The following is a 15,134-nucleotide window of genomic DNA, read 5'->3' on the forward strand; positions in this document are numbered from 1 at the left end:
TAATCATTGTGGTACATTGGTGGGGCAATGAATACAGGAGGTAGCACAAACGATACATAGCAAGTGCCCAACCATCCCAATGGAAGCTGATGGTAACCCTTCGTTCCACAAATGAAATACGTGTTTCGTGATGCTACAAATGAGATGCCATTCGGACTATCAAAAGTAAGGGTAGTGTTACATTTGCTTTTCCCCACTGCAATCGAACCCTTATTCCTAATACACAAATCGGCTTTAGTGGCAATAACATTAATAACATGTGCGCTGGATACATTTACATTTCTCTGGTTGCTGTACACACGTGGGGCAGACATATTATCAGGCCTATACTCCTCCCATTCAAATCGAGTACCCTCAGCCCGCGGAAACCCATCCTTGTCATGGGTGCATACTTTGTTCAAACGGAAAAGCACCCCCCCCTTTGGTTGGCCATCTCAAGGTAAAGAGGAGGGTGTACCAGGCGTTACATGATCCATTGTGCGAAAACGGGAGTGGAATGAGTGGGGTGCCCCCTCTTTTCTGGTGCCCTGGCAACATCCCACACACCCAGCAATTTGAGGTATTGGTCATATGATGTGTGTGATGAAGAATCTGAATAAAACTGTTATTCAGATAGGTTTGCCGATGTCGTTCTTCGTGATAGGGTAATGTAAAGTGAAAATGTTCAGATGGAGCCGGGGTAGTCGGCAGCAAATGTTCACGTACAGGCACCACAAGTTCAACTACCCAGGCTATTACAGCTATCACCACAATAGTCAGAACAAAGAGAAAGGCACCCAATATTCGTTTATCTCGTGATGCCGTTGATTCCATAGTTCAGGAATACTCGTGCAAAAGTCTCAAACAACACAAATTGTTCACAGAGTCTCAGATACACGTACGTGTATACCTACAAAAAAAGAAAAATGCGGTGCTGAACTCCGAGGTAGCCGTTGTTTTTTTTCTCCGGGCCAAGACGGGTGTCGCTACACTGGCAGAACTGATCCCCCCCCTTGGAATTCCCAGTTTCCGTTTCACAAACCTGGAGCGGTAACCAACCAGTCATTAAAAAATACACAAAAAATCTTCTTATCGAGGACGCAAGTTGTAGCGCTCTCGTCCGGCAACAGCGTGGTCCGGGAAGGCTCCCTCAACTTCGGCCGACGTCACAGCTGGGCTCTTTTCTTTCTCCAAAATCTCCTTGTAGTCGGTCAGCACAGCAGGGGTCACCAGATCCGGAGAGACACGGCGGCAATGTGTCGAATGCACCCACCGCTTCCTGTTGGTCACTCGTACAGCTGTTCGGGTTGCAAGGAGGACCTGTTCGGGGCCTTTCCACCTGGGCTCCAAACTGCTTGCTCTCTCAAACGACCGAATCATGACGTGATCCCCAGGACGGAGATCATGGCCCTCTCCAGTAGAGTTGTCAGGGAGCGCTTCTCGAACCTGTTGATGAATAGAGAGTAAATCATTTGTTAATCGTGCCAAATAGTCGTTCATCATAACACAAGGCACATCATGTATTAATCGCGGCTTAGGCACCCCCCAGATATTCATGGGGCGCCCAAACACCACCTCATAGGGGGTAAGGCCAGTTCGTGAATGGGGTACTGATCTAAGAGAGAGCAGTGCTAGCGGCAAAGCGTCTGGCCACTTCAACGATGTAGACGCCACAATTTTGGCCAGCTTAAGTTTCAACGTAGCATTGTACCGCTCAACCAGACCTGCCGACTGCGGGTGGAATACAGCGTGGAACTTCTGCTGAATCCCTAACCCCTTCAGTACATACTCCACAATCTTTCCGACAAAATGAGGGCCATTATCGCTCCACAGAAATTTGCAAACTCCAAAGCGAGGAAAGAATTCCTTAAGCAACACCTTGGCTGTTGTCAAAGCCGTATTGTCTTTCGTGGGGAAGGCCTCAACCCATTTACTAAAGGCACATACCACCACTAGGACATACTTCAGGTTGTTGCAGCGCTCGAGTTGGATGTAATCCATTTGGAGTACCTCAAATGGTGCAGAAGGTGGAACGAACCCTCCTTTCGGAGTATGGGTCCCCTTTCCGGGATTGTGTTGTAAACAAACCAGGCAGGTCTGCACTACTCTCTTCGCAGTATTAGCGATCTCAGGATGTTCCCAAGCTCGTGTTAACAGCCGAGTAATTGCAAGAGCTCCGACATGCGCCAGTCCATGTGTCATCTGGACCATCGCCTGCAAGTAAGCCGCAGGCAATTTCCATTTCTCCATGTCTTTGCTTCTCCAACAACCCTCGTCATCTAGTACCCCATCTGCTGCCCATGCCGCAAGTTCAGATTCAGTAGCTGATTTTTGAATGTCCAATATTTCTGCTCTAGCATCACTCCATCGCTCAGCCTGCGATTGTATCACATACATGGGGGAGCTAGTTCGGGACATAGCCGTTTGTCTAGCTATGCTGTCTGCAAAAGCATTTCCTTGGCCCACTTTATCCGTGATCTTTTTATGAGCACTGCATTTTACTATCGCTACTTTCTTTGGGCCAAGCAACGCATTTAGGAGATCACGCACTAGCTCTCCGTGCATAATGTGTTCTCCGTGAGATGTCAGAAACCCACGCTCCCTCCAGAGTAGCCCGAAGTCATGTGCTACTCCGAAGGCGTACCGGCTGTCGGTGTATATGTTCACACATAGGCCAGCACTCAATTCGCAGGCTCTTGTCAAAGCTATCAGCTCTGCTGCCTGAGCCGATTTCTGTGGTATCCTAGCTGTTTCTACCACTGTCTTAAGTGTCGTGATCGCATAAGCTGCGGAAGTCGTGCCATCTGGCAGCCTTAAACACGATCCATCAACCCACAGTTCCCCATCCACATCTGGAAGTGGCGCATCCTGTAAGTCAACACGACCCTTTGTCTGTTCCTCGGTCAGGAAAACACAATCATGATGTTTTTCTTCCTGACCCTCCTCGGCCGGATAGGGCAATAAAGTGGCAGGGTTCAGGGTAGCGCATCTTTTTAGTGTAATATGTGGCGCCAAAAGTGTCAGCTCGTATCCCGTTAGCCGTGCACTCGTGAGGTATTGGGTCTTTGTTTGGTTTAGCAGAGCATCTACTGCGTGAGGAACTAACACCAGTAGTTTATGCGATAACACTATTCCCTCACTCTGTCGTATGGCCACTGCCGTTGCTGCTACCGCTCGAAAACACCCAGGCAACCCTCGTGCTACAGGATCCAAAATGGCAGAGAAGTATGCACATGGTCTCTGCTTATCCCCGTGTAATTGCACTAACACTGACAACGCGCACCCATCATTCTCGTGCACGTACAATGTGAAAAGTTTCGTGTAGTCTGGTGTGCCTAACACGGGTGCAGAACAAAGGGCCTGTCTCAACTGTTCAAAAGCCTTCTGACAATCATCTGTCCATTCTAGAGGCATTGGTGTAGCTTTGGACAATAATGCTAGCAAGGGTTTTATGATGTGTGAAAAACCCATAATCCACTGTCTACAAAAAGACGTCAATCCTATGAAGGCACGTACATCTCTCTGCGTGCGGGGGACTGGTGTATCTAAAATTGCTTGAATTCGATCAGATGTTAATGCACGCCCCTCCTTAGACAACAGATGACCGAGGTAGGTCACCTGAGGTCTACAGTATTGGAGTTTCTTTTTCGAAACCTTATGATTGGTTAGCGCCAAAAAGGAAAGCAACGCAAGTGTACTTTCCTCACATTGTGCATAAGTGTCAGCAGCAAGCAGAAGGTCATCCACGTACTGGATGAGAGCAACGCCAGACTGCAATTTAAACGAATCTAGCTGCCTTCAACGCCAGACTGCAATTTAAACGAATCTAGCTGCCTTTTCAAAGCCTGGCTGTAGATGCTAGGGCTTTCAGTATAACCTTGGGGAACACGACAAAATCTATACGATTTATTATTTAACGTGAAGCCAAACAAGTATCTGCTATCAGAATGAACAGGAATGGAAAAGAACGCATTCTTTAAATCAATTACGCTAAACGTGGTGGCCGTGGGTGGGACCAGCGTAAGCAGAGTCGTAATATCGGACACCACCGGGTATTGGGGAATGACAATTTTATTGATCTCTCGCAAGTCAATAATAAAGCGATAGACTTTGTCGTCAGTATCTCGTTTAAGGATCGGAAGAATAGGACTGTTGCAAACATTATAAGGGACCTCCTCCACAACCCCTGCAGAAATCAAATCCTGAACAATATGTGTCAATGCAAGTTCACCTTCTCTCGAGATCTTATACTGTGGTACTCGTGGTAGAGGGGCCCCCTCCTTAACAGTAATGTGTATTGGTGGAATACGCATCTCTCCCACATCCGTATCTGAGGTCGCCCATAACGTATGCGGCAGAGAGGCCAAGGCTGGAATATCTGAGATGGCATAAATCCTGTCGGGGTCAGGATAATTGTCATTCAGGATAACCCTCACTCCCTCAGGAGCGCAACGTATCGTTGCTCGAAAATATTTAAGCAAATCAATACCCAGGATATTATCTGGTGTATGGGGTGATAACAAAAATTGACCAAAACTAAAGTATTTGTCAAGACATAGTGCAAGGGGCTTGGACAATGGGCTGGGGGAGGGTGTGCCATCAAACCCTACACATGTAATCATTTCGCCAGACAGGGGAGCCCTCGGAACCAAGTTTTTCGACAAAGCGCTACGTGTAGCTCCTGTGTCAACTAGAAATTGATCAGTAGAACCCAGAATACCCGCTGTTACATATGGACCCTGCTGATCTACCGGCACTTCAACTGATTCCTTACCCCATCCTACGCAGTCCTATGCATGCACATAATCCTGATGCTCCACATTCTCACCCTCCGAAATCTGATATTGATTCCGCCTATCAAACGTGTTTCGTTCATCCTGGCCACGGCCCCTCTCCTCAACCCTTCCACGATCACTTCCGCCACCTCTCGCTCCCGCATAACCTCCTCTCGACCTTCCGCCTCCTCGATCACGCTGACTACGCTGTTCACGAAGTACCGGACAATCTTCGGCCCAATGCCCAAACTCCTTACAATAAGCGCACTGATCCTCCGCTATGTCCGTACGACCATACGACGTATTTCCTCCACCTCGTCTACCTCTATCATTCCCTCTACCCTGTGTTCCCCGAACCTGCGCCAACATCACCTTCGTTTTCAATTCCTTCGCCTTTTTCTCTACACTTTCTTTAGCCTCCAATTCCTGCCGCTCATAGTACTGAGCCATAGTTAACAAAGACGCCGGGGTCGCCGTGGCCCAGGAACTTTCACTCGACTTCAATCGTTTTGCAATCTCCGGTAGGAGATTAGCCACATACTTATCTACAAACAGATGCCGACCCGTATCGTCTGTTAAAGATTGACCACTGTAATCATGGAATGCCTCCTCAAAACGTGTAAAGAAATCTGAAACCGTTTCATCGGGTTTCTGTTTACACGACGTTAGCATAGTCCAATCGATCTTTTTAGAGGGAACAAGCGTCTTTAATTTAATCAAAATAGCTGCCGGAAGATCTAGAATTAACTGACAAGGCTTACATGCCGGTTCCCTATCTAAATCGGCAGCATTTATTTCTTTCCATGTGCCCCCCAATATTGTTTCATCATTATTTTTACGAATCTGCCTCCACATATCAGGTGGTAAAATTAACCCAAAGAACAAATCTATATCCACAAGAGTCATCAGACAAGACGAAATAGCCCCTTCCACCCCTTCATAAAATGCCGCCGGATTTTTTCGAAGATCAGGTAGAGAATTTTTCAATGCCATAACATCTGCTCTATTCCAAGGCGTGTATACCCAGTTATACACAAAATACCCTTTCGCATCCTTTGACGATTTATCATCATCTGTACCTTCCCCTTTTGGTGGAACATACAAGGGCGCGGCTTCACGCATAGGCATAACATGCAACGCAGAACTCTTATCTGAACCCCGGAGAGAACACTCCTTAATCTGCTCATCAGGCGCCGATTCGGCCTCCTTTTGCCTCCTTTTCCGCTCCTCCCGCAATCTGGTCGTTTCATCTCGCAATTGGATCAGTTGCTTGAATAGGTCATCAACATCTGCAAGATCAAATAAACCTTTATCCAAATTCTCACGATGCACTGACAAAGCTTTAGGTTCCAACGTATCTGAAAGATCACGATACGCGGCAACAACTTCATCCGCCAAACTAGACAAAAAGTACATTAATTCAAGTTCCGACCATTTACCCCTCTCTGCAATCACCTCAGACTGAGAAACACAGTTCTTATTCACTTTACGAGCCCAACTACGTAAATGTGCGGACCTCTCCGCAGTAAACCTGAGAGCGGATACACCTTTCTTTTCCGACTTATCCTGCCCATCATCTCCCGGATCTTCAGCTGGAGCCGTCGGCGAAACGTACGGAGGCGGTGACCGATCTAGCAATGAAAAATCATCAAATTCATTATTAAGGACAGGATAAAGCGGTCGGCGAATGGGAAATTGACCAGTCGTTTGCAATTTACGTTCCCGTTCCTCCCTCTCTTTCTTCTCCTGAGCTTCCTTTTCCTCAAGCTGTAAAGCCTTATCCCGAGCAGCCTTGCGCTGCTCTTTGTCCGCCAAGGCAACTTCACGCTTCATACGCTCACGCACCGCTTTCTCCCACATTCGCACACAATCAAACATGTTTTGTCTAGACCTGCGTTGAAACAAACATTGCTCTACAAACTGTACTTTACGTAAATCGAATGACCCATGTAGAGGCCATTGCAATTCAGGATCGGCCTTTGTGTACTTATGCCATAATTTACTGTACATAATAGGGGGAAGGCCAAGTTTGATGTACATCTCGCGATTTGGTGTTCCCTCTGGGGGAGCCGGCTGTGCTTCCGCTAACCTAATTATGGTACCCTCTCCAAGACAGCACATCCCTCGGAGTGTGCTAAAAACAGGCATGTTCAAAAAGTATCACGAAAGCGTGACACCGTACAAAATGGCACTTACAGTACTTCACACAACTGTGCCGCTCAGAGGAAAAAAACAAAGTTAGAGAAACATCTCTACATGCCTGCCTATGTGAAGTGCACTACACATATAAGTTCAAAGATCACAAATTCACAAACGTTAGCTAACTCAAGTCAAATCACAGATCGTAGGACTTCGGCAAGCGCCCGAGGACTACCTTACCGAACACAAATCATAGAACTTCAGTAAACGTCCGAAGACTACCTTACCGAACACAACTCTTACCCAAATTCTCAAATGTCCAGATTCCAACTGCCAAGGTCTTGTGATCAAATCAGCCAAACGGCACTTTCCCGGCAACACAGACGATCGAAAACTCAGTCGGGGACCGGCGCCACCTGGAAGGTCAGATCGGAAGGAAAGGAAGAAACACCGTGGGAGCCAAGACTCGGGTCACTCGTGGCAGCGCGCGTCCATGGCGAGTTTCCAAGCCTTCGTCACGACCTCTCCTTCGGGCATCCGAGTCACCGATGAGTCCCTTCGTGGTCGCCAATTTGAAGTAATCAGGGTTCCCAAGGCCTACATGCGCTGAAGATAACCCACTTACACTCAAGAACTGTTGGCACGGAAACTGTAGAAGGCAAAGAACAAGTTTATTAAGACCCCATGGGGTGGTGGTACACTCGAACAGCACCCATCGGTAATGCAAGAGGTATCACACCGAACACCGGTGTGACCCCGATTTATATACAGTTTGGGGCAATAAAAGGTAGGCGGCACAAGTTAGGACACATTTATATACATATATGGTCATGTTTTGGAACACTGCCAGCTCATTGGAGGGGGCACAACTCCGCTGGTCAGTTCGGCGCACATTCCTGAAGGCTTACTGGTCAGTTGGGACTGCGCATGTGCAAGCTTGACCAGTACTAAAAATAGCCTGTTGCTAGGCAGACTGAAGTGGTCAGTGGAACGGACAACGGACTAAAGGGCATGCCGGCCACGAGGCCGCTTATGGTCTAAGATGGCCGCCGCGACATTCAAAAATGGCGTTTTCATACATAGCCAAGTTAAGGAGGACAGCGTGTAGTTTCAGCTAATCGCTAACGCGGCCATGCCAATTACGACAAGGGGAGAGGGCAGAGGGGGGAGGGGGGAGGGGGAGGGGAGGGGGGAGAGGGGAGAGGGGGAGGGGGGAGAGGGGGAGAGGGGGAGAGGGCAGAAGGAAGAGGGGGAGGGGAGAGGGCAGAGGGGGGAGGGGAGAGGGGGAGGGGGAGAGGGCAGAGGGGGAGGGGGAGGGGGATGGGGATGGGGAGGAGGGGAGAGATGGGAGAGAGGGGGAGAGGGCGAGAGAGGGGAGAGGGGAGAGGAGAGAGGGGAGAGGGGAGAGGAGGAGAGGGGAGAGGAGAGAGGGGAGAGGGGAGAGGAGATGGGAGAGGGGAAAGGGGGTAGAGGGGAAAGGGGGGAGAGGGGGAAAGAGGGGGGAGGGGAGAGGGGAGAGGGGGAAAGAGGGGGAGAGGGGGGGAGAGGGGGGAGGGGGAGAGGGAGAGGTGGAGAGAGGGGGAGGGGGAGAGGGGGAGGGGGAGAGGGGGGAGAGAGGGGGAGGGGGAGAGAGGGGGGGAAGAAGGGGCAGGAGGGAGGGAGGGAGGGAAGAAGGGGCAAGGGGGAGAGGGGAGAGAAGAGGGGAAGGGGGAGGTAAGAGAAGAGGAAGGAAGAGAAGAGGAAGGAAGAAAAGGGGAGGTGGAGACTGGGTAAAGAGAGGAAGGAGGGGAGAGGGGGAGAGTGGAGAGGGGAGGGGGGAGAGGGGAGAGAGGGAGAGGGGAGAGGGAGAGAGGAGAGAGGGGGAGAGAGGGGGAGAGAAGGGAGGGAGGGGGAGGGAGAGGCGGGAGAGAGGGGGGAGAGAGGGGGAGAGGTCGAGAGAGGGGAGAGGGGAGAGAGGGGAGAGGGGAGAGAGGGGAGAGGGGAGAGGGGAGAGGGGAGCGAGGGGAGAGGGGAGAGTGGAGAGTGGGGAGAGGGGAGAGAGGGGAGAGTGGAGAGAGGGGAGAGTGGAGAGAGGGGAGAGTGGAGAGAGTGGAGAGAGGGAGAGAGGGGAGAGAGAGGGGAGAGAGAGGGGAGAGAGAGGGGAGAGGGGGAGAGGGGGGAGAGGGTGGAGAGGGTGGAGAGGGGGGAGAGAGGGGAGGAGAGGGGAGAGAGGGGAGAGAGGGGAGAGAGGTGGGAGGGGGGAGGGGAGAGAGGGGAGAAAGGGGAGAGAGGGGGGAGAGGGGGAAGAGGAGAGAGAGGGGAAGAGGAGAGAGAGGGGAGAGGGGGAGGCGGAGGGGGGAGAGAGGGAGAGGGGAGAGAGGGTAGGAGGGGAGAGAGGGGGGAGAGGGAGAGAGGTGGAGAGGGGGAGAGGGGAGAGGGGGAGAGGAGAGAGAGGGGAGAGAGGAGAGAGAGGGGAGAGAGGAGAGAGAGGGGAGAGAGGAGAGAGAGGGGAGAGGGGAGAGAGAGGGGAGAGGGGAGGGAAGAGGGGAGAGGGGAGGGAAGAGGAGAGAGAGGGGATGTTAGAATTGGGGGTCTCTGGTTGGCGCAGGTTGGTGCTCGCGACAAGCAGGGACCCTCTCCTCTAAGTCGGGGCAAAGGATTACTCCCAGAAATAACCCCTACTCGCCCTTTAGGTAGTGTGGCGCAAGCAGTCTAGGCTAAACTCTGGAGTACATAAGGTTAAACATTTGCAACATCACACACAACGACCATCAACCCACCACACAATGACACGAGACTGTACTTCTGTAAAAATATCTTCTTTATATATATCTTTAGCTCAGGCTTGTAAATACAGTCTTTGCGTAGTTTAAGAAAAATGGTTCCAGTTACTCTTTGATTATGCCACAGGTCTTTGTATCAGCGTTAACGAATCGTTCTGGTGCTTCAAAAAGGGTTGCGGACTCTTCCCTAGTCCTGGTACGTTCCTTTAGCAAGAACTTCAATCAGCCAGGGCCTCTCTGCGCCCACGATCGGACCCGGTCTGCCCGATCTCACGCTTCTAGCGAGATCGGCGGCCGGGGAGTCACTGCCGGCCTGACGAGCGCGCTGCGCGGCTGTCAGGGGAGAGAGCGGGGGCCCGGGGAGCGCTCACTGCGCGGCTCGGCTGAAGTAGATGGCGGTTGTGAGCGAGGTGGGACAGCGGCTCGCACCGCGGGACGGGAAACAGTACCTTTGTCTTTCTGCAGGGGTCGGGTGTAGGCCGGCTCGGCGGTTCACGTCGCGGTGTCTTCCTCTCGAGGTTGGAGCGAGCGGCGGCTCGGCTCTGGCTCTTAGGTTGGCGTTGCGGCGCGGGTCGGGTAGACGGCGACACACCTCAGGTCCTGGAAAAGGGGGGCAAAGCCCCGGGTAGCAGCGTGAGGCACACACAAGCCTCTCAGGTCACAGCGGGTACTTGGCTCAGTCCGTTCTTGCGGTGCTTCGCAGTTAGGCAGGCGGTAGGGACGGTGATTAGTCCAGCGAGGCTGGGCCTTTCGGTGTCACCTGGTGCCGGCCAGCTAGCAGATGCGGTGCTCGGCGGGTCGGGGTGCCAAGGGCCTCGTAGGAGGGGCGCAGGGATTCTTTCACGGCGCGCTCCTCTTTCCTTCAGCAGCGGTGCCGATCAGGTTGCTGGCTCACAGCGGCTCCTTCTTCCAGGGGGACAGGGTAGCGCCCACTGTTCCTGGGGCGCAGGTCAGGGGCAAGTTCACAGCAAGCCCTTGGAGATCTTGGTAAAAGTTTTAGCACAAGGTGGATAAAAGCAAAGTCTTTCAGTCTTTCTTCTCCTGCTCTCCTTCAGCAGCAAGGCACCCACTACAGGCCAGTCTCTTGGGATCAGAGTCAGTACTTCTCCTTGCAGCGTCCAGGGTCCTTCTCTTCAGGCAGAGCTTCTTCTTTGCGCAAACTGGATCTAATTTACAAGGAGCAGGGCTCCTTCTTTTATACCCAGTTTCTTTTGTTCTAGCAAGCCAGGGGGGCCTCTGCATAACTGCTCCAGTCTCTGAGTACTTGTTGTGGGTACTTCTGGCTTCTGTATTCAGTGTGAGTGCAGGCACATCAGCCGCTCCCCAGGGGGGCGGAGCCGGCATTGTGAGGGCAGGAGTGGCCTGAGCACTTTGTTGACAAGCTTCGGTCCTTCCTGGGCCAGGTGCAGGCTGAGTCATCAGTCGCTCCCCAGGAGGGCGGAGCCAGCATTGTGGAGGCAGGGGCACAGCCTGATGCATCATTCAGGGGAAACTCCCACCACCCACTAAGGTGTCATCTGGCTATTCACTACCTGTCAACTCCCAGCCCTGTCACTCACACACACCAGACAGTCAGATCCACATCCAAGCAGAGGCGGGCTGAAATGGTTAGGCAAGCAAATGCTAACTTTCTAAAAGTAGCATTTGCAAACACAGGATATTAAAATAAACTTTACTAAAAGAAGTATTTTATTATTCTGAGTTCAGGCATACTAAACATGAATTTCTACCATGTTCCCTGAGCCTGCTGGGATTATAGAGTGTAATAATTCCAGCAGCCCATCTGGCCTAGAAGGGAACAGGTAGCCTTACAATAGTGAAAAACGACTTTGGTAGTAATTCACTATTAGAACATGCCACACACATCAGGGCATGTTCTACCTTACACTACAATGCACCCTGCCCTCAGGCCTACCATAGGGGTGACTAATATGAAGTTAAGGGAAGGTTCAGGGGCTGGCAAGTGTGTGCACTTGCCCAGCTAGCATGACAGTACCAGACTGCACGCAGGTTCTGCAATGGCAGACCCTAGACACATTTTAAGGCTGCTTCTGTGGGTGGCGCAACCAGCGCTGCAGGCCCACTAGCAGTATTGACATTCACAAGCCCTGGCACTCCTGGTGCACTTTACTAGGGACTAACAGTAAATCCAATGAACCAATCATGGACATCAATCACATGTACACTTTACAACAGGGAGAGCATATGCACTTTAGCACTGGTCAGCAGTGGCAAAGTGCCCAGAGTCATTAAACCAACAAAAACAGGTCAGAGAGAGTATTGGAGGAAGGCAAAAAGTTTAGGGATGACCCTGCCAAGAGGCCCAGGTCCAACACAACCCCCTTCCAGCCAAAACGCAGGGTAGACCAATCACCACTGTGATGGGCTTCCCTGCTTTGGGCGATAGAACCTGGACCTGGCCCGCAACAGCAGGGGCACATTCCAGTTCTACGCCAATCTGCACCTCCTTCAAATCCTCTGTTCATACTCTCAGGGTCCACCAAGCCAATCCATGGGAAACCCTTCTCTACACCTGTGGACACCACCTGTGCAGCCTTGAACCTTAATTCGCTCACAGGTGTGTCCCAACAGGCAGACAGAAAAATGTCACAGTGGCCACTGACAGTAGTCAGGAATGAGACCCAAGCCTTACGCCTCTCAGGGCTCTCAAACCTCTGTGGCCTTAAAGAGTGGGGGGCATTAGCCCCAGGTGCTTGGCACCCTTGGTCCACTCTCCCTCCTGTCAGGTCAGGTATGCCATCCTGGCACTGACCCACCAGCCTCAGGTCTGTACCTGACGGCTGTACTAAAGACTGGGGTGGCCTCTCCCACACCCGGTCCTCCTCCTGGGGGCTCTGTACCCTCCCACCTGGAGTGGTACCCCCTTCCAGAATTGTCAGGGCACCTGTGGCAGGTGACCTGCACAATTCGCCCACCAGTTCAGGGGTGCTATCCTGCAACTGGGGCACCAGGTCAGGGGGGACACCCTGCACCTGGCCCTTAAACCTAGGGTCTAAACCCTCAAACTGCACCGGGGTCAGAGGCGAGGACTCCCTCCCTCTGCACCCCCTTCCACAGTACTGCCCACTCCCAACTGGAGTGGTACCCCTAGAAGTGACATGGGCCAGGACACTGATTACAGTGGCCCTGCCCTCCAGGTCAGACAACACCTGACCCTGGCTTCTCAACTCAGGGACCCAACCCTGCAGTTGAACACTTGCCTGGCGCACCAGGACTTTCCGGGGAGCACGCCTGCCCCCCCTGAGGGTGGCACATAGCTCATGTGTCGTGCGACAGTCTGCCCGGCGCAGATCTCCCAAACCCTGTCCCTCTGACAGTGTGGGAAGATCCCCCAGGACAGAAGTGGTGTCCCCCTGGTCATTCACTGGGGACGCAGCCCTGCTGGCTGGCCCCTGACCCACTGGTTCTTCCACTGGGGACTCTTTCCCCCTCTCGCCCCTCTTTCTGGACTTCTGCACCCTCCCAACTGGAGTGGTACTGCCAGTCACCAGAACTACTGGAGCCCTGTTTACAGAGCCTCCACGTTCTCTAGCCACTGGGGGATCCCCCTCAGCGGGTGACTCATCCGGACAGCCTAGGCTCCCCACCTGGTGTTCCCTTAAAGAACCATCCAGGCTCTGAGACTGAGGTTGGGCACTACCGGGACAAAACCCATTCTCACTCCTTCCCCTTAAGGACAGGACGTGAGGCCCTACACCCATCTCACTACTACAGGACCTAGCTGGGCTACTCTGCGCCACTTCCACCACTCTGGGCTGGAAGATACCTGAGACACTCCCCACAGGATCACACCCCAATGCCTCTCCAGACCCTCGGGAATCCACCACAAGGTCTGCCTCCAATGTGAGCTCCCTGGGGCCAGAGAACTCACTCTCAAACAGGTGTTGGCATAGCTCTGGAAAACTGGGACTTAAAGTATGCTCTCCCACAATTGGATTACACAGCCCCCTAGTAGGGTTAACCAAATTATCCTTCACCTCACCATCCAGCGCCTCACACACATACTCCACACCATTCTTCTGAGACTGGCCATACAGTAGCGAACTGTCTCTGTCACACAACCCACACTCTTCTGGGCGGTCCTTACACTCACCCACCAGGACCTCAACCATGGGGGAATCCCTCCCACCACTAGGACCATGAACTCCTACGCCAGCTACCCTATTCCCTTCAGGGACGCTGCGCACTACTGGAGCTACCTCATGCCCTTGAACCTCCTGGTGTATGTTAACCCCCTCCAAGTCAGGTGCCATATCTCTAGGTGCGCGCGCTATGCTGTCTGCACTAGATACCTGAATGTTGCTGCCACCATCTGAGCTGGACTCCACCTCCAACTCAGCAAAGCTCAATCTCTGAGCTACACACATTTCTTGTTGCTGGGCTGAAGCCCTCCTGGCCTCAAGCGCCTCGAGCTCCAAGTCAAGTTTCCTCATTCTTAAGTCATGCGCAAGCTCCATTTTCATTACTTCCAGGGCTAACCTCCTAGATTCTAGCTCCAGTTGCCCATTTATTTCCAGCTCTGCCAACTTCAATTCATGATCTCGGGTTGCCTGTCTGTCCGCCAGCTCCTCTGGCGACAGACCTCGGCCAGAAACACTGCTACCCAATGGGGAGGTTGCACCCCTCCACTCTGGAGTCAGGGGTCCCTCCAGCTGCTGTTCTGCATCCTCAAATTCAAAATCCTTTCCAGGGGCATTCCTTGCCTTGACCCAGGCCCTCAGCGCCTTTTGGAACTGCTCCCTTCTGGAGAGTCCGGTCATGGAAATGTTCAAATTTTTGCAGAAGCTCTTGAGCTGTTTCCCGGTGTAGTTTTCTAGTTTCTCCCAATCACAGTCAATAGAAGAAATGGATGCTGCCCTTTCCATTTTCACTGACACAGGCATGACTTCAAAAACACATGGAGATCTCTTCTCGCAAATCATAAATCAACAAAAAATGTCTGTGGCTTAAGTTACTGGACTGTCATCACTGTGCAATGGTCAGTAGCTAAGGTAAAAACACTGCAAATGTAAATCCGCAAATCCTCACCGCTGCGTCCAATGTTAGAATTGGGGGTCTCTGGTTGGCGCAGGTTGGTGCTCGCGACAAGCAGGGACCCTCTCCTCTAAGTCGGGGCAAAGGATTACTCCCAGAAATAACCCCTACTCGCCCTTTAGGTAGTGTGGCGCAAGCAGTCTAGGCTAAACTCTGGAGTACATAAGGTTAAACATTTGCAACATCACACACAACGACCATCAACCCACCACACAATGACACGAGACTGTACTTCTGTAAAAATATCTTCTTTATATATATCTTTAGCTCAGGCTTGTAAATACAGTCTTTGCGTAGTTTAAGAAAAATGGTTCCAGTTACTCTTTGATTATGCCACAGGTCTTTGTATCAGCGTTAACGAATCGTTCTGGTGCTTCAAAAAGGGTTGCGGACTCTTCCCTAGTCCTGGTACGTTCCTTTAGCA

General features: G+C 51.9%; 1 long non-coding RNA gene across 1 annotated transcript in view; it reads left to right on the forward strand.

Moving 5' to 3' along the window:
• The window catches only part of LOC144754943 (uncharacterized), an 875,965-nt gene that overhangs the window by 300,340 nt on the left and 560,491 nt on the right, over positions 1–15,134 (forward strand). The gene's annotated exons all lie outside the window — the stretch shown is intronic.

This window comes from Lissotriton helveticus, chromosome 5_1 (assembly GCF_964261635.1).
Source record: "Lissotriton helveticus chromosome 5_1, aLisHel1.1, whole genome shotgun sequence".
Taxonomy (NCBI): Eukaryota; Metazoa; Chordata; class Amphibia; order Caudata; family Salamandridae; genus Lissotriton; species Lissotriton helveticus.